Below are 23,043 nucleotides of genomic sequence, written 5' to 3' on the forward strand. Positions count from 1 at the left end.
TCCAGTTGACTTAAAAAGTACCAGGGTAAAAATAATATGGGCACAACTACTATAAAAGGTATGAAATCTCTGTCCGCTTGCTATAGTTCTTTGCTGGTGTTTACTGGATGCAAAGCTGCTCTGATGTAACATGGCCAAGTCTAGTAAGCATCTTGATAAGTCAGTGCATGGCACCTCTCTGGCTACTAACATCTCCTCTTTGCCTATCCACTTTGCCAGATTGTCATCTTTTCGGAAGAGCTGGTTGCCTACATCTACTACCCCGAAGGAGCTCCATGCAAAGTGGGCAAGGCAGCGATGGATGGGAAGGTCCCATTTTGTCAAAGTGTAAAAGATGAAGTTATAAAATTCTCCCCACCAAAAGGAACACGGGGGTGTAGCATGCGCCTCCCTCTTCCACAGGAATGCAGTGGGCTCCCCATAAGCCTACCGGCAGATTACCCAGTATTTTGCTTTTCTTTAATGAAGCAATGGCAATGGTTGTCAGCCTCCCCGGGCTCTGGACTCATTCTTCTTGAATCATTTCATGGCTGCTGTGAGTGCCCACGAATCACCAGATCCATCCCTCCAGACAGACATGGTGGACGTACCAGGGTTGGAGGGAATAGAAGCAGCAACAAGAGGACATTTCTCCTTCTGTCATTGAGTTCATTACCTCAGAACAATTTCTCCGTAGAAAAACCCTCAGAAGATTTGGGGAGTGTGACTTTTGTCTTGGGTAGCTATTTGAAAGGGCTCTCATTAAGCAGAGACTATGCAGTCTTGAAATATTGCATTGTACACAACAAAGAAAATACTGTTCCTAAAGAAAAACACGTGAAGATGAGAATTGGTGAGCTGACACAAGCTTCCAAAAGCTGAGTAGTGCTTTTTGATATTCTTTCATTTAAAGCCATACATTGTGAAGTTTCTCTTGAATTAGTTCTTAACTCTGAGGAGGTGTTTCTTCTTGAACTGACACGGCTGATTAAAGGTGTGTCATTGACCAGAGAGAATGACTGAAATCCAAACAAGCTAAGTCATCTTTGCCAAGGAGAAACTACCCACTTTCTGGTTCTTGGGAAGGATCCCCTGCTCTGTCCTGCCCTTTGTTATTATGCTCAATCTATTTCTCTCTTTGGATCATTGTCTATAAAATGAAGCGAGGGTGAAGTACGGTGAGCTGCGAACTATTTCTGTGGGGCCTGGGCCAGGAGAAAGACATTATAAAGAAATCCATGAAATAGTGACCAAACAAGTCTTTTGTTTTTGTTTCCTTTGGGGTTTTCTTGAGATGACTCTGCATTCACCTCTCTGCAGTGAAAGTAGAATGCTTCTCTGCTGTCTTTAGGGTTAGACCTTGTGTCCGTCAATCCTTCACCTGCCATGGACATTGAAACATGGGGAGATGGGAATATATTGTCCATAATGTTGGAGGCTTAGTGTTTCCTTTTTGAACAGGAATAAGTCAGTAAAACCCTGCCACAGGATCCCCGGAACTGGTGATTTTTGGCTTGAATCAGTGGCTTTCAAGTTGTCATCTTTGGAGAACTGGCTTCTCTTCTCTGCTTCTATATGTTGCTGTAGGTCATCAGGCTCTTCCTTGTCATTAAGAGGCAACCACAGGGAATGAATTGGTGTGTAAGAAACGAACAACTGCAACCACTGTGGTTCGGAAATGTCGGGATTGAGTTGGCAATTGAATAGATGAGGAGTGGGCCAATACATTTGGATCAGGCTTTTAATGAAAAGGCACCTATTTGCTACAGCGAGTTTGGGTCAGACCCTGCGTCCCATCCTAAGCTATCAGAGTATCAGAACTCAGAGCTCTCTTTGCTTGCTAGACACGTTGGGTGCAAGGTAAATACTTGGTTAGATCACACTGCAGATCAGCAGTAGCATGTAAATATGAATGTGATTGCATGAGACACAGTGTGATATAAAATGCTGATCTTGGAAACAAAACCATTTGCATAAATCTGAGGCCCAACTTGCTGCTGGCATGTTGACTATCCAATTGTACGTTGACTGGAAATTACCAGGTAGGGCACTAGCAATGTAATGTAACCCCTTGGGGTTGAGAGCACATGGCCCCTGTAAATCAGTTTTTGAAGGCCAGGAAGTGCTGGTTGTTACAGGAAGAGGAAGTGTGGTTTGGAGGCTGGGAATGTGAAGAGAGGGAGAGTGAAAGGGAGGGTGTCTCTGGAGCTCTAGACAAACAGGGTGACAGACCTTTTAGCAGGCCCTCACATAGTGAAGCAGCCCAGAACCTGCCCGAAACCTTGCAGGGACAGAGCAGCCAAACACGGATGCCCCAGGACAAGAAGTAGGAGGAGCACTCTGCCAAGGAGGAGTCATCTGAGGCAGACAAACTGGAGCTAGACCCAGTATCCCTGCTGCCCAGAGCTATATCAGGCCAAGCGTACTGGGGCTTGTGACCTTGATTGAGCACAAGGAGGGAGGCGCTAGCTAGATAATAGGGAAGCTGTTGCTCCAGGAGGTTTGCAGAGAGTGGCAGAAGAGGGAATGGGAGGGATTTGTCAGGGCAAGTTTACTGACACCAAAGATGACCAGGAGCACCCAAGACTCACAGCAGGACTGGGACTTTGCCCTGGACTCCTGAACTATGAGTGCAGACACATGTCTGCCCTTTTAGAATGTGTTACCACTGGGCCCTTCGGGTCTTGTGTTGCATGTATCCCTGCTTTCCTAACTGCCGTGACCCCTGTTTTAACATGGCTACCTCAGGCTACCTCCTTCCTCCCCCTGCTTTCTTGCATGTTTTGAGAATTGAGAGCTTCAACATCCGTTAGCCTTTGAGTTCCCATTTGGAGAGTTTTCCAGGCCAGTGTACCTAGGAAGAGCTTTCTTCATATGTTTTTGTCAGTCTTTACTAACCTCATCTTCAGCAAGCCCAAAGTAGGGGTACCATCTTGAGGGTCCCAGGAATGCTATGGCCCTTCTCACGATGCCAGAGGAATGGATGAAAACACCCCATTCCTCTGAGCATTCAGATGTCAAAGCAAAGTGGTCAGCGATAAGTTAGACTGGTAAAATAATCACTGGAGAGAGCCTGCCTTCATCGCAACATCGTGGATACTGGTGTTAAAGCTCCAGCTAATCATTTTACTCAGCCTTACAGCATCAGGAGGCAAAGCTCAGAAGACTAGGTTAATTGGGAGTGCTAGCCTGGATGCTCTTGAAATGCTGAATATATTAAGGAGATTTATGCTCAGACCCTGATTAGGAAGACTGTCCCTTAAAAGTAAAGAGACTTGTAGTAACCTGGGGAGCAGGACTGGGTCCCCAAGGTAGCCCACTGCATGTCTGCCAACTCTGTAGGGTCTCTTCAAAGAAAGCTGGCTTGTTTAGAGTGAGGTTTAAAGTCTCATGAGTGGGATTTGGTATAAGAAGCCATGACATGCGTGAAATTGCCTCTCTGGTGACACACTTACCAAATCTCCAGCCTTTGGAAGACTGGGTGTGGCAATGACTTCCAGTGCTGCTGCCAATGCCACCGTCGCAGAGGCTGTGCACATGGGAGACTCATTAATGGACCAGAGAAGGAATCGAGCGATGAGTCCTGGCAGGGCAGTCGGTGGTCATGCCCACTCTGCAATCCTGGATTTAAATTTAAATTTAGAATTTAAAGTCGGAGAGTTTATTTTTCTTATGTAAAACAAATTGCAATATTGAATGCCTCCCCTCACTCTTAGTAAAAACAACCCAGGCGTACTAAGGAGGTTGTGGGCCAAGGGCAACCCACAGGAACATTTCACGCTTTTCGTTCTCCTATTGCAGGTAGATGTGCTGTTGGCCCTTGTGGAGGGAGGGGCATGGGCATGGCTCCACCCCCCACACTGTTTACTTTAGTGAGGGTACAATGATGGCGCTAGGCATTCAGGGTCTGTCTACACTACAAAGTTAATTCAAACTAACAGCCGTTAGTTCGAATTATCTTTAATAGGCGCTACACATACAAACCGCTAGTTTGAATTTAAATCCAACTAGCAGAGAGCTTAATTCCAACTAGATAAACCTCATTCTACGAGGACTAACGCTTAGTTTGAATTAAGTAGTTGGAATTAAGGGTTGTGTAGCCATTTAATTCGAACTAGTGGGAGGCTAGCCCTTCCCAGCTTGCCCTGGTGGCCACTCTGGGCACCACCAGGGAAACTCGTCTGCCCCCGTCCCGGCCCTGGAGTCCTTAAAGGGGCACGGACTGGCTACAGTGCTTGTGCCAGTTGCAAGCCTGCCAGCACCCAGCCAGCAGACCCTGCACCTGGCACGGCACGAGCCAGCCACCCGCTGCCACCCAGCCCTCCCCCTCTTCCCAGGACCAGGCTGGAGACTCCCAGGAGCCCACCCAGGGCTGCAAGAGGTGGGTGCCTGCCTGATCTAGTGTGAAGATCGTGGACCTCATCGAGGTTTGGGGGGAGGCCTCCAACGTCCACGATCTCCGCGCTAGCCACTGGAACGCGGCCGTCTACAGCCACTTGGCTGCCAGCCTGGCCACCAAAGGCCCCATTCGAACCCAGGAGCAGGTTTGCATGAAAATCAAGTTGGTCCAGTGAGACCCCCGACCCTGAGCCCTGAGCTTAGAACATAAGAACGGCCATACTGGGTCAGACCAAAGGTCCATCTAGCCCAGTAGCCTGTCTGCTGACAGTGGCCAGCACCAGGTATCCTGGAGGGGATGGAAAGAAGACAATAACCAAGTGATTTGTTTCATGCCATCCATCTCCAGCCTTCCACCCCTTCCTGGGACACCATTCCTACCCCTGGCTAATACCACTCCATGGACCCAACCTCCATGAATTTATCTAACTTCTCTTTAAACTCTGTTCTAGTTCTAGCCTTCACAGCCTCCTGTGGCAAGGAGTTCCACAGGTTGACTATGTGCTGTGTGAAGAAGAACTTTCACTTATTAGTTTTAAACCTGCTACCCATTAATTTCATTTGGTGTCCTCTAGTCCTTCCATTATGGGAACTAATAAATAACTTTTCTTTATTCACCCTCTCCACACCACTCATGATTTTATATACCTCTATCATATCCCCCCTCAGTCTTCTCTTTTCTAAGCTTAAAAGTCCCAGTCTCTTTAGCCTTTCTTCATATGGGACCCGATCCAAACCCCTAATCATTTTAGTTGCCCTTTTTTGAACCCTTTCCAAGGCCAAAATATCTTTTTTGAGGTTAGAAGACCACATCTGTACACAGTACTGAAGATATAGCGTACCATAGTTTTATACTTCCCCTCCTCCTTCTTCCCCTGGCTTCCCCCTTCCAGCTCCCTCCTCCCAGGTTTTCCCCTCCCCTCTCCCACCCTCTCCCTTCACCTCTCCCACTTCCTTTTCACAGTCTCCCCAGAGGTTAATCGCCCCCCCCCCCAGTTTTGTTCAATAAAGAGGGTTTCTATTTTTGAACACTCATGTCCTTTATTTTTTACATCAGGAAGGGGGGCTAGGGAGGGGTAAGTGGAAGAAGGTGAGGGAGGAATGGGGCACGAGCCCCCGATGGGGAGGACTGGGGTGGCTCTACGGGCTCCTCGGGGTGGAAGTTCTCCTACAGGGCCTCCTGGATCCTGACAGCATCCCGATTGACCCCCCGGATGGCAGCCTGCGGCAAGTGCAGCCGGTCTGATTGCCGAGTGCTGTGATATGCCGAGTGTGGGCACTCAGGGCACTCCAAGCCAGGACTGCTTTGCTGTCCCTCATTGAGTTAGACAAGCGAGCGGGAAACCCCTGAGAACTGTCTGTTCAGGTGGGAGTTGGGTCCCTTTAAGCACAGCCCTGAGCTAGCCTGAGACAGCAGCTCCACGCTCTAAGTCCTAACCTGATGCCCTGCCGGCACTAGTTCCGGCCAGTCTTAACTTCGGTTCAGAGTCCACTCAATGTGGACATGCTAGTTCGAATTAGCAAAATGCTCATTCAAATTAGTTTTTAGGTCTAGATGCACTAGTTCAAATTAGCTTATTTCAAATTAACTAATTTGAATTGTTAGTTCAGATTAGTGCTGTAGTGTAGACAGACCCTCAGAGTAGATGTGCTCTATTGAGGCAAGTGTTGTGGCTACATTCTCTCTCTCCCTATAGGCTGCCACTGCCGCTTTGCAGGCTACAGGTTGCTCACATGTATTGTTTTTTACTTTCAGTGTAATCTGTTCCACTTTCCAAGCAGAAAGACGACTCAGGTGAGAAACTTACAGTCTAACCACCACTAGGCTGAGGCTGGGCAAAGTTCTATGCGCAGGCAGGGTGGGAAGCGCTGCGTGCTGTCTGCCCAACTCTTTCCATTATAAAGCCCTGTTTTCACTTGTTTGTTCCTTTGCCAGATATTAACCTTTTGGGGGAAATTTTACATGCCAGGTGTCTGCCTCAGGCTCAGTTAAAAAAACAAAACTGCTCAGCCATTTTCAAGAACTAGGATAGGGGAAAATACATTATTTTGCCCAAGTTAAGAAATACTAATGGCCTATTCTTTGAAACACACCAATGCTTCAGAGTAGGGAATTGAAATTTGAAGTGGTGGGGGTGTCACAGATGGGTCTGTGGTTGTCTCTGTGAAACTCAGCCCAGATTGTATCAATTTATAAGCCGTAGACAAAAGACAGATCTCGCATGCTTAGTAGAGACTTCTTAGGTTTTAATATCTAAATTCCCTGAAGTCCTGGGTGGACTCCTGTTTGGGGTGGGCAGGACTTTTCCTGAACCTGCAGTGTTGGGCTGATGTGAGTGATGTTAGGTCTGAGCCCAGGCACTTCCACTGAGAGTTGGGAGCCTGTCTGTCCCGTACTCTTAACAGTGGCATGGCCAGAAGGGCCCTAACTTCGGGACGGTAGGCCAGAATGGGGGCCAAGGAAGAGCAGGATGGAGGGAACTCCCTGGCTGGTGCTCTGGAGCAGAGTGGGATAAACGTTGGGCTTCTACTCAGGCCCACCGGTAGCTATGCCCTGGCTCTTAATAATCCCTTCCCCTGCCTACTTCCTCCCCCTTGGCAACCTGGATAGGGAAATTGCCTGACTCCAATGTGGAGGAGACAAGAGCAGGACTTGCCGGAGGAGTGAGAGTAGTAGATTAGAACAAGGTACCCGGGGAGAGGGTAGCAGACACTAATACTGGAGTTGGTGAGGGCAGGGGAGGGAAACTGGTTTGGGATTTGGTGTGAGCGAGGAGGTTGGGACTGGCTGTGCAAGGAAACTGGCCATTGGAGCGTGGAGGGAAACTGGAGGGGGTGGGACGACTGGAAAAATGAGTTATGTCATCATGTGATTAAAAGTAATATCTATGCACTTGCAGCCTTAGGTCTGGGATTTTGTAACTTTTGAGCGCTTGGCTTTTTGGTTTTAATAATATGCTTTTAAAGTAGGGGGGGGTTGTGTCATGTGAGAGAGCACCCACGGTGCTGTGTGACAAGCAATATAACAGAAGTGTGTTTTTAGGAGAGACTTAACTATGTACTGGGGGATGGGCCTTGCAAATGTGCTCAATGGGACGTTTCACTCGGGCTCAGTGCGGAAGAAGACAGACGTTTTGCTCCAAACGTGGATTGTTAATTTTGGTTTACACCAAATGGCGAGGAGGGCAGCGGTTAGACACAAGGGAGAAGACAGGCAAAAAAGGACTCTGAAGATATGTATAACCAACCGGCAGGAGCTTGCTTTGTCAACAGAACTGGATGTAGTCTGGACGCTCTTTGTCGACAGAAGCCTGCAGTCTAGACGTACCCTCAATGTCTTCCAAGAGCCCAGGAAGCAGTGGAAGAGTTGGTAACGCTGCTAGACAATATTGACCTCCTGTGATCTGGCAAATTCTCTGGTTGGGCACCAATCAGGTCCCGAGGGTGCCAGACTAGAGAGGGTCAACCTGTACTCACCCTTGTTCTTTGCAGCAAATTCAGACTTCATGTCCTTGCTGAAAAGCCCCTGCATTACTCAACCCCCCTCTTGCTAGCTCAGCTGCCTGCTTTCACATTTCCCTCTCTGCTCTGTCCACGGGGCCAGTCCTCACAGCTCCTTCGTGTCCCTGTCACACAAGCCTCGCCAAGCCTTCTTCTGGCCATTCCTGGGACTGTGTCACTCATCCAAACATCCACTTACCAAGCTAACACACTTCCCTTATTTAAATCTCCCTCAAAACTTTAATTCTTTCATAAATATCCTAGACATTATGAAGAAAACTGTAAGAAATGTTTTATTGAAGGGATGCTTCATTAAGCGTATGCACAAAACTAATTCATAGCATCATTTTATCCATCCCCTCATGACCGTCCTTCCCCTTTCTTAAGTCACATCTTAATTTTAGATGCAAATATTGTCCATGACAGATACTCATACATCAACATTTAAGAGTAAATGTTTGTGAATTTTTATGTTTGCATTTTGAACATTTGTTAGGTCTGTATGCTAGTGAAACCCAATGCATCCGTGTTGGCATAAAGCAAACATAGAAAGGGTGGTAGCATGGCAAAGTACATTCCCTGATATGTACAAGCAAGTATTCCTGGAATTGTTGTTATTTTTTTGCAGCTCACACCCAGCTCTGTTGCCAGACCAAGGGAGAATAAGTGTGATCTCCCCTCATAATAAGGATTAGGACAACCAAAGCAGACCTTTCTAGTGGACTCTGAAGAGAGTTCCTGCTGCTGACATCCAGTTTACCTGTGTTATTGCCAGCAGCGGCTCTAAAGACTGAGGTCATAATGTTGGATGTTTGATGTCAGAATTCCTGTGTGTATCCTTGCGTCTGTTTCCAACTCTTCCGGATAGTCTTTCTCCTCCGAGAGCGAGGCCTGTTGCCAAGCGCAAAGGGGAACATTGCAGAGGTACTGAACGCAGGCTCTGGAGGGGACTGCTTTTCATCTGTGGTTGCACTGGTTTAGAGCGGAATTATCAAAGTGCCCTTTGCGCTGAACTCCTGGGCACCTGTAGAGAAAAGTGTCATGTCTTGTTCACCAAGGGTAAGATGTTGCTTTACAGCCACCGGGAAATAAAATAAATACGAGAAACTGGAGGAAAATCCGCTTTAAAAGCTTCTGCATCATTTACTGGTTGGAGCTGTAAAATCTTGAAGCGTTACCGTCAAAGCTTTTCTCAATGACTTGATGAGGGTTTTTTGTTGTTTTGGTTGCTGCACTCTTGGGACTCATTGGAGTGGCAGGATAAAAATTAATTAGAGGCTCTTTGGAGGTGGCTTTGGAGATAGCCTCGGGCTACCCTTCATTCTAGTTGTTAGAAGCAATATCATCACTGCCTTGTCTCCCAGTGAACAGGCCTGCACTGGTGTGGCTGGGGGGAGCCACAGAACATCCAACACAGACATCAGAGCGCAGGCTTCCTCCCAGCGAGATTACTTACCATAAAACCAGTGGATCTGCCTGCTGACAACCCCAGAAATATGTCTTGTTTCATTTTCTGGTTTCGAAGAGGGGCTGCTTATGAAGCTCACAGAAACCTGATGAAATATCCATAGAAAGAGGCACTTTTTCCTCCCTCTTCACCATGAATTATGCTGATAGGAGGTCCTTCGGGGAGATGATAGAACAAGCTCCATTTCAGCAGCAGGTTTCCTTTTGTAGAGGGTGGATTGACCTGTCAGTGCATGAAGAAAGCTGACAAAGGACCATTTCAAGCCAAAAGGTCGTACAGGAAAAAGCTCAGTCATTCTCTCTGCCCTCCCCCACCACGTCACTTTATTGTAATCCCAACTGCACAGCCCCCATAGCTATTAGACCCAGTCAAACTGGGCCTGCCCTTGTGGAAATGGGTTGCTGGTCAGGCTGACTTTGGAGCCTCATTCTTGTGGAGGAGGGGTCAGGCTTAGCAGAACTGGACAGAGCAATTCAGTCCCAGGCTTTGTGTTCTGGATTTTCATCAGACGACTGCATGTGCCTTCATTTTAGTTAACCCAGAAACTGGTATCTCAGCCCCGTACACAGGAATTTCCGGGGGGGGGAGGGAGGCTTTTTTTGTAACTGTGGACTGCAAGGGTGTGAATATACCCCCATAGCTCCCGAAGTAAGCAGGGAAATCAGCCCCAGCCTTCCCCCGGCTGGCCAGCCTCCATAGGCCTTGGGCAAAGCTGGGGGAGGGACCAGCTGCACATCCCGGAAGGAATGGCTCTTTGGGCAAAAGAGGCGGGGGCGCTTGAAGAGCCTGGGGCTCTAGACGCCTGGGGCTGGTGCTCCCCTCCCCTGCAGGCAGGCCTGATGGGCTTAGTGTTAGGACTAGTCAAAGTAACGTGAGGCAAGGTTCAAATTGGCTCTGATGGCAATTGTCCAATCAGTGAATCTCCCCAAAGCAGCAAATACTTTACAAACATGCTAACCAGCCTTAGCAGAACCGGATAGAGCAATTCGGTCCCAGGCCTTGTGTTCTGGATTTTTATTGCTGTAACCTGGAGCTCTAGATGTACCCCCACAAATAATCTGCTCTGGTTTCCCTGCTGGCCTCTGTACTGTTACTTATCAAAATGCCTTAAAATCCAAGGAGGAAGGAGGGTTATTGCATGCTCTAGTAGCTTCAGGAGAAAGGAGGGCTCTGGCCCATGATTTACCTACACAAAGGCGGATCTTCTGGTGCAGCTGTTCGCAGTCTGCTCTACTGATGAGCACTTAAATCATCCAAGAGTTGTTTCACTGCTGCAGGAGGGATGTGTTCCTAGGTCTAGCTGTCTAGTGTGCCTTTCACACTGGTCTCTTTGGCACTGCTCTGGTGTTTGATATTAGTAACAGTAATTTTATTTTTTCTGTTAAATTACATGGTGGTTGGCTCTCTATAGCATAGATTATCTGTGAATTTGTAAACTGCCTCATTTCTCCCCACCCTCTCCCGGCCCCATCAAGGTTCTCAGGGTGGTACCCCATCAATTAATGACTGATTTTAAAAGAAAGTTATATGTAAAATACCAAATATACAATGTAAAATCAGACACATATAGTTTCAAACACAGATATTGAAAGCAGTGTATTAAAGCAAACAATGATGATTGCTCAGAGTTGGATTTTTCACATTTAATGGAAAGATAGATTAAAATGAACCTTTCAGGAGCCAGGATAATGAAAAGTTATTAGTCTTCCAACTTATGGACCTCTAAACAGTGGGTTTTAGGACCCCTAAAAATGGGTAAATTCAGGGCAGAGGTATCTGGAATAATCAGGCATTATGAGAAGTTTAAAACGTGATGAATGTCTCTCTTAATATTTCAAAAACAAATAGGATCATTTAGAATTCAATCCACTGCTTTATAAGCACAGGGAATAAAGAATATAGATGAGATTTTAGAATCATAGGACTGGAAGAGACCTCAAGAGGTCATCTAATCCAGACCCCTGCATTCATGGCAGGACTAAATATTATCTAGACCATCTCTGTCAGTGTAACCTGCTCTTAAAAATCTCCAATGATGGAGATTCCACAGTCTTCCTAGGCAATTTATTCCAGTGTTTAACCACCCTGACAGAATGTTTTTCTTAATGTCCAACCTAAACCTTCTTTGCTGCGATTTAAGCCCATTGCTTCTTATCCTATCCTCAGAGGTTAACAAAAATTTTTTCTTCTTCTTGTAACACCTTTTACGAAAGCTGTTACTATGTTCCCTCTCGGTCTTTTTTCCAAACTAAACAAACCCATTTATTTGAATCTTCCTTCATAGGTCATATTTTTAACATCTTGAATAATTTTTGTTGCTCTTCTCTCCACATCTTTCCCAAAGTGAGGTACCCGGAACTGGACAGAATACTCCAGTTGAGGCCTAATCAGTGCAGTGTACAACACCCCTGTTAATGCATCCCAGAATCATGTTTACATTTTTTTGCAACAGTGTCACACTGTTCACTCATATTTAGCTTGTGGTCCACTATGAACCTCCAGAGCCCTTTCTGCAGGACTCCTTGCTAGACAGTCGCTTCCCATTCTGGATGTATGAAACGGATTGTTCCTTCCTAAGTGGAGCACTTTGCATTTGTCCTCATTGAACTTCATCCTGTTGACGTCAGACTATTTCTCCAGTTTGTCCAGATCATTTTGAATGATGACCCTCTCCTCCAAAGCAGTTGCAACCCCTCCCAGCTTGATGTCATCCAGAAACCAGCCCCAGCACTGATTCCTGCAGACCCCACTCGTTACGCCCTTCCAGCATAACTGTCACCCATTGATAATGTGCGCTGGGAATGGCTTTACAACTAGTTTTGCACCCATCATGTTGCTCTGTCTAGGTTGCATTCTCTAGTTTGTTTATGGGAATGTCACATGAGACTGTATCAAAAGCTTCACAAAAGGCATGATACACAATAGCTGCCCCTTCCCCCCCTCCACAAGGCTTGTTACTCTTTCAAAGAAAGCTATCGGGTGGATTTGACACTATTTGTTCTTGACAAATGCCATTACTTTTCATCTTATCTTCCAGATTTTGCAAATGAATTCCTTAATCATTTGCTCCATTATTTTTCCAGGTATAGAAGTTAAGATGACTCGTCTGTAATTCCCTCAATTGTCCTTGTTTGCCTTCTGATTGATTGGAAATATATTTGCCCTTTCCCAGTCTTCAGGAATCTCTCCCATCTTCCATGACTTTTCACAGATAATTGCTAATGGCTCAGATACCTCATTCAGTTGCATTTCATCAGGCCCTGCTGACGTGAAGACATCTAATTTATCTGAGTAATTTTTAACATGTTCTTTTCCTATTTTAGCCTCTGATCTTACCTCATTTTCACTGGCATTCCCTATGTTATATGTCCAATCACCACCAATCTTCTTGGAGAAAAACCAGTGCTCCCTGTGAGCTGAGCACTTGAGCAGCCACCCTGGAGAGATTCAAATGCCACCCAGCTAATTAGCAGAGCACCTGCAGTGCCCACAGCTGGCTGCATGTGTTTGTACTGGAGGTGCACATCTGCACATGCCTCAGTGCACCAAACAAAATTTATTCTGCACATGGATGGAAAAGCTTAGAGGGAACACTGGTGAAAACCAAAACAAAGAAGTCACTCCTACCATTTCCACATTTTCTTTTATTATTTCCCCCCTTACTAAGTAATGGTTCTACCCTATTCTTGGTCTTCCTCTTTTTTCTAATGTTGTTGTAAAATGATTTCTTGTTACCCATTATCTCTCTAGGAGTTTGCTAACATCTGCATTGAAATCCATTATCTTTTATTTCCCCCCCTACCATTCCTTAGACCAAAGCTACTCAACTTTGGAAGGCCTGGGGGCCACAATGATACTCACAGCACATGATGAGGGCCACAACTTAAGTACGGTTGCATAGATATGTAAATATATATGCAAATATATGCAAATAGCTTCTTTCACACTGACGGGCGTGAATACAAAGATTAAGGCAAGACTACACAACACCCAGGCCTCATTTATGTCAGTTTTACTGCTATTAATAAAATGCAATATTTACCCGATTTCTACCCATATGACAGCACTTTTAATGAGCAATGACAGTCCAGGAATTTAACTACTAAAATGCATATCATCAGAAGATCATTATATTGACTGCTTTTTTGTTTTAGCTTCACAACAGTCCAGGAATGTAACTGCTAAACACATACCAACCCAAACCACACCATGGGCAGCAAACAAATGGGCCGCGGGCCGCATGCGGCCTGTGGACTGTGTGTTAAGTAGCCCTGCCTCAGACTCATGAGCGCTACCATTTCGTCGTCATTTTCACCCAAGCTGCCTTCCACTTTCAAATGCTCAGCCAGTTCTTTCCTATTTTTCAAATTCAAATCTAGAAGAGCCTCCCCCAGTAACTCTCCACCTTCTGAAATAAAAAAACAGTGTCCACTTCATTCCCCAAATTTGTGGGCTAATCTGTGCCCTGCTGTGTTGTGTTTAGAAATGTGGGACTCTATCTTGGAAAGCAGAGACAGCACGTAGGGGTTATGGTAAAAAACCAGCGGAAGAGGAGTGACATTGGGCCGTGAAGGGTAGCACCAGCCCTGCATGTGCAAGCAAAGGACTCTGAAGTGAGTGCGTACGCTACTAGTGGAGTCAGTAATGGAGCGTTGTGTCCAGTTAAAACATGACAAATTAGGAAGCATTTGAAAATGATCTATGGTTTGTGTTGTGCAGCAGATCAGACAAAGAGATCACAATTGTCCCTTCAATAGTACTCAGCATATGATAAAATCATAGTAATTAATTAGATCCTGATAGCTATATAATCTAATCCATCCTCTAGGAGGGTGTGGACTTGTTCCAAACAGGTATCAGCTAGAGCTTCATCTCCTTTAGTTGTAAAGACCCCAAAATAAAGTATAAAGAGGACTGATATAATCACTGCTGTCCAATCCAAAGCCTTGCTATGAGGGCATTATTATAATCATTGGTCCTCATGGTCATAACAGTTGTCATGCTCAAGTCATCATTATTTTTACAATGTCAAATGTATCCTGGGTAAAGGAATAAGTAAAAGAGAGTTTGGTGCCCTAAAATGTCACCATTTATCCATTAGAGGTGGCACATAAAAGTGGAGTAGGCATAAGGCCAGACAAGGTTTACACTACCAAGGATTGCTCAGTTTAGCTACACACACATCTAGCTGGTTTGGGTGGATTTGTGTTTGTTTTTTAACACTTTTTGAAGTTGATAGCACAGAATTGAGTGTTAGGAGGCATTTCACTGAGAAAAGGATTACGGCAATAGTGTGTTGCTCTTGCAAGTTCATTCTGAGAACTATGTGATGCAATCCGCACAAGGTGGTAAGCAAAAGAACCACGACTGTGGAAATGACAGGGTCAGTTCAGTATTTGTGTCCGTTCGATCAGTAGAAAACGTGAGGGAAGAAAGATCCCCAACACAGCCATGAAGTACAAGGATTTGCCAATAGCATCCTGTGGCAATGAGTTCCACAGTGTACATGTTGATTGAAAACCAGTTGTCTTTTATCCATATTTAATTTGCTGTCTTTCATTGAATGTCACTTTGTTCTTCAAGTGTGATACAGTGATGCCGTTGAATGCTATGACTGTTTTAGTCTGCAATTCTTAGTGCTGTAATGGACAGAAATCAGTACTTCTTGCATTTGTCAAATACAGGTGTTCCATTACATGAATGCATTTGTATCGAGCAAAAATAAAAGCAAAAGGCAAAGAAAGGAGGACAAAAAGAAACAGAAAATGCAGACCAAACAGTACAAAAATATACCAGTAACTAGCACATTTTTTAGACTACAGGTGACCTCCGTAAGTGCCAGATGCTTTTAATTAAATATTCAGAATTAAATGCTGTCACGCTAAGGTGCCCAACCTTTGTTTGTTGGTTGTTTTGGGCGGGGAGAAATGGGTGTTGCTAAACAAGTTCACATATTAGAAGATTTAAGTTTTATTTCCTCTTAACAGCACTTTTAGTTGTGGAGCTCTCCCCCCCCCCTCATCCCCCCACTCCCCACCAGAGACCTCTTCCCTTTTCTCACTCAAAGCAAAGAGAATTCATTATCTCATCTTGGCATTGCAGCTTTGTAAGTTCAATGTCAATAGCTAGTTAGGAGAGGGCAAGCAGGTCAGGGATTAGGACTCCAAACTGTCCTTGACGTTTCTCTGTAGGAAGATCTGCTGTTTGCATCAGGCTAATAAAAAAATTCCTTCTCCACTATCTCAGGAATGATCAGGACAAGAAAATGTCAGTTTGGGGGCTGACAGAATTCTGATAAGAATAAGCTGGAAATGAGAGACAGAAAGTAAGAAATACTGTCATTTTATATTTTTAATTTAATTTGAAAAAAATATGTTTACTAGTACGTTTGCTTTTTACACATCATTTTTCAGTCTCTAGGCATTTTTTTCCCAAGCAATTTTAATGTAAGAAAGTCTGTGTCTATTTTTATTTGATTTGATTTTTACAGTTTTTCCACAAGCTTTTAAAGATTTGGAAGGGTCAGTCTTCCTGGCCTGGAAGCTGTGAACAAATTCACTCCCACAGAATTACTTACAAGCACAGAAATAGTTTCCACTTTCCGTAGTATCTATACATATATCTGGAGTTAAAAAGAATTCTCAGGCTTAATCTAACAAACCCAAGATGGAAACATACCCTTTGGATGGAAATACTTTCAAAGTGTGATGAACTTTCAGAACAAATTTAATACTTATTTTATAAAAGTTTAAAAGTTAATGAGATTTTTTTCCTTAATTTTATTTATATTGCAACTTTGATAGTAGAGGAAATATATAATGTTTATCGTTCATACAGAATACAGTATGAAGCCATGTAAAATATCCTTCCCACAAAGATTCCCCTCCTGTATAGGTACGAATCTTGTGAATATATTTCATACCTGAAAATATTCCATGAATATTTCTGATCCACATCGGGTGACTTATCCACAAAGGATAGCTTTCCTTTCAAAGATGCAGCAACACTTCTGTTTCAGGATGGAAACACAAAATTAATTGTGGACATAGTCAAGGAGCTCTGAAACACAATCTTTTTGCACAGGTGGGTTACAATCGAAACATTTTTCCAGGATTGCTGCTGAATTTCCGAGCCTGATGAGCATACATTAAGATTCAGATTAAGTACATATAACAATTAAACTCTGAGTCTCCTGTAAAACATGGAATGATTGCTGTGAGGGCAATCTTCACCTGATTGTCCCAAAGTCCTGAATGCAAATGGGGGGAGAGGGGACTCCAAAGAGGATGAAGAAAGGCTTTTCTCAGTAGTGACAGATGGCAGCATGATGGGGTGCGGTCACAGAATACCCCTTGTGGGTACCTCTTGGAGAGCTGACAAGGCCACTGCCATTCGCCTTCCTGCTTTCTGCGGCTTCTCATCGCCTGGTTCTACTGGGCTACTTCTGCTTCCTCCCGCTCCCACTCCCAGTCAAGGTACTAAACTGAGATTAATGCCCCCCCAAGAAGCAGTACAGACACTGAATCTCTTCAGGTCCAAGGAGAACGCAGTTTAGGACCCAGCTTCCTGGGATACCCCTCCCCAAACGGGATCAGAACCCCACATGAATTATTTAGGTAAGTCCCCATAGCAATGAAAGGGGGAATGTACACACTGACGGCCCCAGGTAACCGTTATTTACACTGGGCTTGATAGAAAATAAAAGTGATTTTATGAAATACAAGCAGTAGGATTTAAGTGGTAATAAGTGAGAACAGGCAGAGCAAAGTAGATTACAAACTCAAAATAACGGAAAACGCTTCGCTAATTCTACATTAAAACTTCAGTACAAACTCATTATAAACTCACTGTAAAACTATTTCTTTTCCAGTTAAGCCTTCCAAACCAGGGCTGTTCCTTCCCTGGGGTCTTTGGTTTCTTCCCTCGGGTGTGTCCAGCCAGTGCAAAGACAAAAAGCTCCTAAGTCTCCCATTGTTTTAAAGATTCCCCTTTTCCATGGGAAGCTACCTGACCAGTCCCTACCAGTTGGGTAGGTCACATCACATGACTTTTTAGGACCAACCACTGCTAAGACTTAAAGGACAAAAGAGTTGTTTACAGTTGATCAGACCTTGAGGGAACACCCTTGATGACTTGCCCCTTTGCATTATTAAAATCCTAAAATATTCCATGCTCCATATATCTAATTTTACACGCAAGAATGATACACCAAAATAAGATATACAGATCCAGCGGATTATGACGAGATAATTTGCTCAAAGCACCTCTGAGTTAGGCTATCTGTGTCCACAAGTCCACTTTCTAAAGCAGGGTGGGGGTCCGTCACAGGCAGAACAAGGAGCAATGGTCTCAAGTTACAGTGGGAGAGGTCTAGGTTGGATATTAGGTAAAACTATTTCCCTAGAAGGGTGGTGAAGGACTGGAATTAGTTACCTAGGGAGGTGGCAGAATCTCCATCCCTAGAGGTTTTTAAGACCCACCTTGACAAATCCCTGGCTGGGATGATTAGTTGGGATTGGTTTTGCTTTGGACAGGGGGCTGGACACGATGACTCCTGAGGTCTTTTCCAACACTAGGATTCTGTGATTCTATGATTCATCCTGCAAAAACTCCTGGTATATCAGCAGTGAGCTCAGTTCATGGCTATCTTCTCTTAATTTCCTTTTTTTCAATTAACAACTTATATATATGAATCAAATATTCTGAAATTGTGGTCTCTGACCCAATGGTGGCCTACAGGGTACTTACGGGTAGTTTGGAGAGTTTGTCACAGGGGTTGTCTTGCCTACTGGTCTGCAGATGCTAAATAGGTATTAAAAGAAGCTCAAAACACATCAGATAGTTCCTAGTATTAATTTTCTATGTAAGCTTTTGCTGTTGCTGCTCCAAGGATGTTGTGGGATCCCAAGTGTAAGGACAAGTGGTTAATATGATTGCAGATGGCACAGGAGGTGGTCCACACTATGAAAATTGTGAGAATAACTTATCCACAATAGCTCTATGTGGTGCTGGATCCACCATAGTGTACTTTTACCTTTGTGTGTCTCCTGGTTTCCTTTCTGACTCTGCTCTGCATGAAATGTAGGGTTGGGGGGGGAGGGGAGAGGAGGTTCAAATTGCAAACCAGATCTTCCTCCTTCAAGTAGGGTCCCTATGGTTGGTCCACATCAGCCATGTGTGTGTCCCATGCACCTCTGATCAGCTTCTTTTTTTGGTAGCAGTGCCCGTTGACCTCATGCATATGCTCCAGGCATCTACATACTTTATACCAGTGGTTCTCAATCCAGGGGTACATATACCCTTGGGGGGTACACAGCGATATTCCAGAGAGTACAACAACCCATCTAGATATTTGCCTCATTTTACAACAAGCTACTTAAAAAGCATTGGTGAAGCCAGTGCGAACTACAATTTAACACAGGCAAGGACTTGCTCTATATGCCATACACTGAAATGTAAGCACAATATTTATAGTCCAGATGATTTATTTTATAATTATACAGTAAAAATGAGGAAGTCAGCCATTTTTATTAATATGTGCTGTGATGCTTTTGTATTTTTATATCTGATGTTGTAAGCAAGTCGTTTTGAAATCAGGTGCCTCGTGGGGGTACACAAGCCAAATCTGACTCCTGAAAGGAGTACAATATTCCGGCAGGGCTGAGTGCCCCTGCTTTATACCAATGACATATCGAGTTGCCTGAGCTAATCACACTCAGCTCCTTCTCAACCAGCTGCCAGCCTGAGATGAAGCATCTAGTGGGCCCACTTCAGTGTCCCTCACCTTAGCCACAAGTTGAGATGCAGTTTCAGTGCAGCTTACCTGATGTAGTTCTTTGATTGTTTACGAAGACTTCTCTTTATTCCCCCCCCCCCCCGCCCACACACACACACACCTCCATACACCTCAATTCTGAGGTGTTTGCTTCAGGGGTCATCATCATCAATTTGGTATGCTGGGATCCTAGGGATTTCAGCACCACTCTGACCCGCTGAGAAGCCTGAACTTGCCAGGTATATGTGTTACCTGGGAGACAAACAAACTCCAGAGAAGTGCAAGACCTGCTCAGCTTTTACAAGCAGAATTTGTGTGAAAACCCCAGGAGATTAAATGTAGCTTCTCATCATGGAGTGCTCCCTCTAATCAGATGTGGATAGAGGCCTGGATACAGGTCCCCTCCCAGGACACCAGCTTCCAAGCAAGCACGGTGCCCCCTTGATCTTGGTATCTAGATCTATGCAGGATAAGTTCTAGGAGTTCCTAGGAAGCAGAGTTTTGGATCTCTTCATGCACCGCCTAATTCAAAAAGCCTGAGTCACCATCAAGATAGACCATTTCAGATCTCACATATCCCAAAAAGGTTCCAGGCATCCTTGGTACTGGGAACTTGTAGAAGACTTCAAGCTCCTCAAAGACTCATTGTACTATGCATACCTTGGTACCAAGTTCTCCTGTGGGAAGATGCACATATGTTCATCTCAGCAGATATCCTAAATATGCGCTCTCAAGAAAGTCTATAACATTGTTTGATTTTTTGTTACCACCCCAACACCTAAACTGGTGAACCAGACTGCAGTACTTCTACCTTAGAGGCTAGTATCCTTGGTGTTTGTCCCACTGCTAGATAGCACCAATATGAACCTCTTTAGTACCACCATCAGTTACTCTGGAGTCCCTCCTCATGCAAATGCAGAATCACCTAGTACCACAGGAGTTTAGATTCTCCTAGGACTTGTCAGTGTCTGATGAGGAAGAGACTCCAATATTAATAGGTACTGAATGAGCAAAACATCCCAGACCTTACGGCTGTATCTACATTGGCATGCCTTTCTGGAAAAGGGATGCTAATGAGACACTTCGGAATAGCAAATCCGCGGGCGATTTAAATATCCCCCGCGGCATTTGCATTTACATGGCTGCCACTTTCAAGTAGGAATAAGGGATCCTCCTGAAAAGGGCTTATTTTCCGGAGAATCACATCTACACTGGCGCTTTTCTCCGGCAAAAACCCCGAGCCAGAAAAAAGCGGCAGCCATGTAAATGCAAATGCCATGGGGGATATTTAAATCCCCCGCGGATTTGCAATTCCAAAGTGTCTCATTAGCATCCCTTTTCCAGAAAGGCATGCCAATGTAGACACAGCATACCTGTCTTTGACACAACAGGGTTCTCTGGTTCCCTAGGCAGCATGTGGCTAATCATCCTTCCCTCCAATGTTTCTGCTTCTCATCTAGACTATGAAGAGGTCTCTTCTTCAGATTGTCTAGGGGTCTCCTCATCTTTCCAGGTAGCTGTACTGCAAAAGAAGCTCCCGGGGCAAGACAGTCTCATGCCCCTGCTCACTAAGTGGCACTGGTCATCTACCTACTGGTCATCTACAGTGGCCATGTTGGGACCCATGTGGAGGCTACTGCCAGCAATTTGAGACCACCTAGTTATTCCCATGGGGATCATCATCCTGCACCACTTCTCCTTCCTCAGCTGTCCCAACTGCATAAGTTCTCATGCTGAGGAGAAGAGTCTAGGGCAGAGAAGGAGATGACACCACAAACTAATGTCTCCTCATCAGCTCCAGCTGAGGCTTTAATGCCTCCTCCTCCCTCTGGTGATGAAAATTTTAAAGAGTTTCTGGATCTGATTAAATGAATCGCTGACTTGATTCATATCCCTCTGGAGGAGGCCAAGAATCATAACATAAACTCTAAGATATGCGCCACATAGAATCATAGAATACTAGGACTGGAAGGGACCTCGAGAGGTCATCGAGTCCAGTCCCCTGCCCTCATGGCAGGACCAAATACCGTCTAGACCATCCCTGATAGACATTTATCTGACCTACTCTTAAATATCACCAGAGATGGGGATTCCACAACCTCCCTGGGCAATTTATTCCAGTTTTTGACCACCCTGACAGTTAGGAACTTTTTCCTAATGTGCAACCTAAACCTCCCTTGCTGCAGTTTAAGCCCATTACTTCTTGTTCTATCCTCAGAGGCCAAGTTTTCTCCCTCCTCCTTATGACACCCTTTTAGATATCTGAAAACTGCTCTCATGTCCCCCCTCAATCTTCTCTTTTCTAAACTAAACAAACCCAATTCTTTCAGCCTTCCCTCATAGGTCATGTTCTCTAGACCTTTAATCATTCTCGTTGCTCTTCTCTGGACCCTCTCCAATTTCTCCACATCTTTCCTGAAGTGCAGTGCCCAGAACTGGACACAATACTCCAACTGAGGCCTAACCAGCACAGAGTAGAGCGGAAGAATGACTTCTCGAGTCTTGCTCACAACACACCTGTTAATACATCACAGAATCATGTTTACTTTTTTTGCTACAGCATCACACTGTGACTCATATTCAACTTGTGGTCCACTATAACCCCTAGATCCCTTTCTGCCGTACTCCTTCCCAGACTGTTGCTTCCCATTCTGTATGCGTGAAACTGATTGTTCCTTCCTAAGTGGAGCACTTTGCATTTGTCCTTATTAAACTTCATCCTGTTTACCTCAGACCATTTCTCCAATTTGTCCAGATCATTTTGAATTATGACCCTATCCTCCAGATTAGTCGCAACCCCTCCCAGCTTGGTATCATCTGCAAACTTCATAAGCGTACTTTCTATATCAATATCTAAATCGTTGATGAAGATATTGAACAGAGCCGGTCCCAAAACAGACCCCTGTGGAACGCCACTTGTTATGCCTTTCCAGCAGGATTGTGAACCATTAATAACTACTCTCTGAGTACGGTTATCCAGTCAGTTATGCACCCACCTTATAGTAGCCCCATCTAAGTTGTATTTATCTAGTTTATTGATAAGAATATCATGCGAGACCGTATCAAACGCCTTACTAAAGTCTAGGTATACCACATCCACCGCTTCTCCCTTATCCACAAGACTCGTTATCCTATTAAAGAAAGCTATCAGATTGGTTTGACATGATTTGTTCTTTACAAATCCATGCTGGATTTGACATGATATCCTCTAGTCAAGTAGAGGATTTGCTAGTAAATTATTCCTTAATGTATCCTTCCGAAAAAGACTGGTCAGATTCCACTTAAATTTAAATAAACTACTACAAATATTATGTTCTTGCTAAGAATTTTTATTTTCATAATCTCAGCCCAACACTTGAGTTGTGGGGCTGCTGATAAATGTCATTGACAATACCATACTGAGTCTATACTGTACGAGAAAGACCAGAAGTTCTTCAGCTTTATTGAACATCTACCCTGGAACATCAGGAACAATGTCAAGCTATCCTAAGTGAGGGTCAGCTTGTAGCATACAAGCCACCCTAGGTTCAGCCACCATTAGAGCTCCTTGCATCTTGGCTCTAGCTATTAGGATTTCCTAGGAAGGTCCAAAATACAGTAGAGGAGCTTCCTTTGATGGATCAGAACTTTTCTAATGAATCCACTTAAGAATCCTTGCATGCCTTAAAGGATTAAAGGGCCAGTCTCAGGTCTCTTGATATATGCACATCTGCCAATAAAACAAAATGTAGTAGATCCCAGATGGCACAGAGATCCCATCTAGTCCAATTATCCAGTTTTCATAGGTCAACTGATCTGCCTTAGAAAAGGCTATGGTATCAGGAAAAAAGGCCTCCCACAGCAACCACTACCAGCCAGCCCTCCTTATCCCTGAAGCGTCAATTTTGATGGTATGGTCAAAGGTAAAGAACATTTCAATGTC

The 23,043-nt window shown here is 44.6% G+C and overlaps 1 protein-coding gene and 1 long non-coding RNA gene across 4 annotated transcripts in view; one reads left to right on the top strand and one right to left on the bottom strand.

The window, feature by feature from the left end:
• The window catches only part of ZFHX3 (zinc finger homeobox 3), an 866,714-nt gene that overhangs the window by 468,124 nt on the left and 375,547 nt on the right, over positions 1-23,043 (top strand). The gene's annotated exons all lie outside the window — the stretch shown is intronic.
• Positions 13,343-23,043, bottom strand: part of LOC106732259 (uncharacterized) — a 115,518-nt gene continuing 105,817 nt past the window's right edge. For all 3 annotated transcript variants that reach the window (XR_016350525.1, XR_012906618.2, XR_012906619.2), the window contains 2 exons: positions 16,269-16,355; positions 13,343-15,651 (listed from right to left, as the gene is read on the bottom strand). This is a non-coding gene — a long non-coding RNA (uncharacterized LOC106732259). The remainder of the gene's footprint in view (positions 15,652-16,268; positions 16,356-23,043) is intronic.

This window comes from Pelodiscus sinensis, chromosome 12 (genome assembly GCF_052426305.1).
Source record: "Pelodiscus sinensis isolate ZL-2025 chromosome 12, ASM5242630v1, whole genome shotgun sequence".
Classification (NCBI taxonomy): Eukaryota; Metazoa; Chordata; order Testudines; family Trionychidae; genus Pelodiscus; species Pelodiscus sinensis.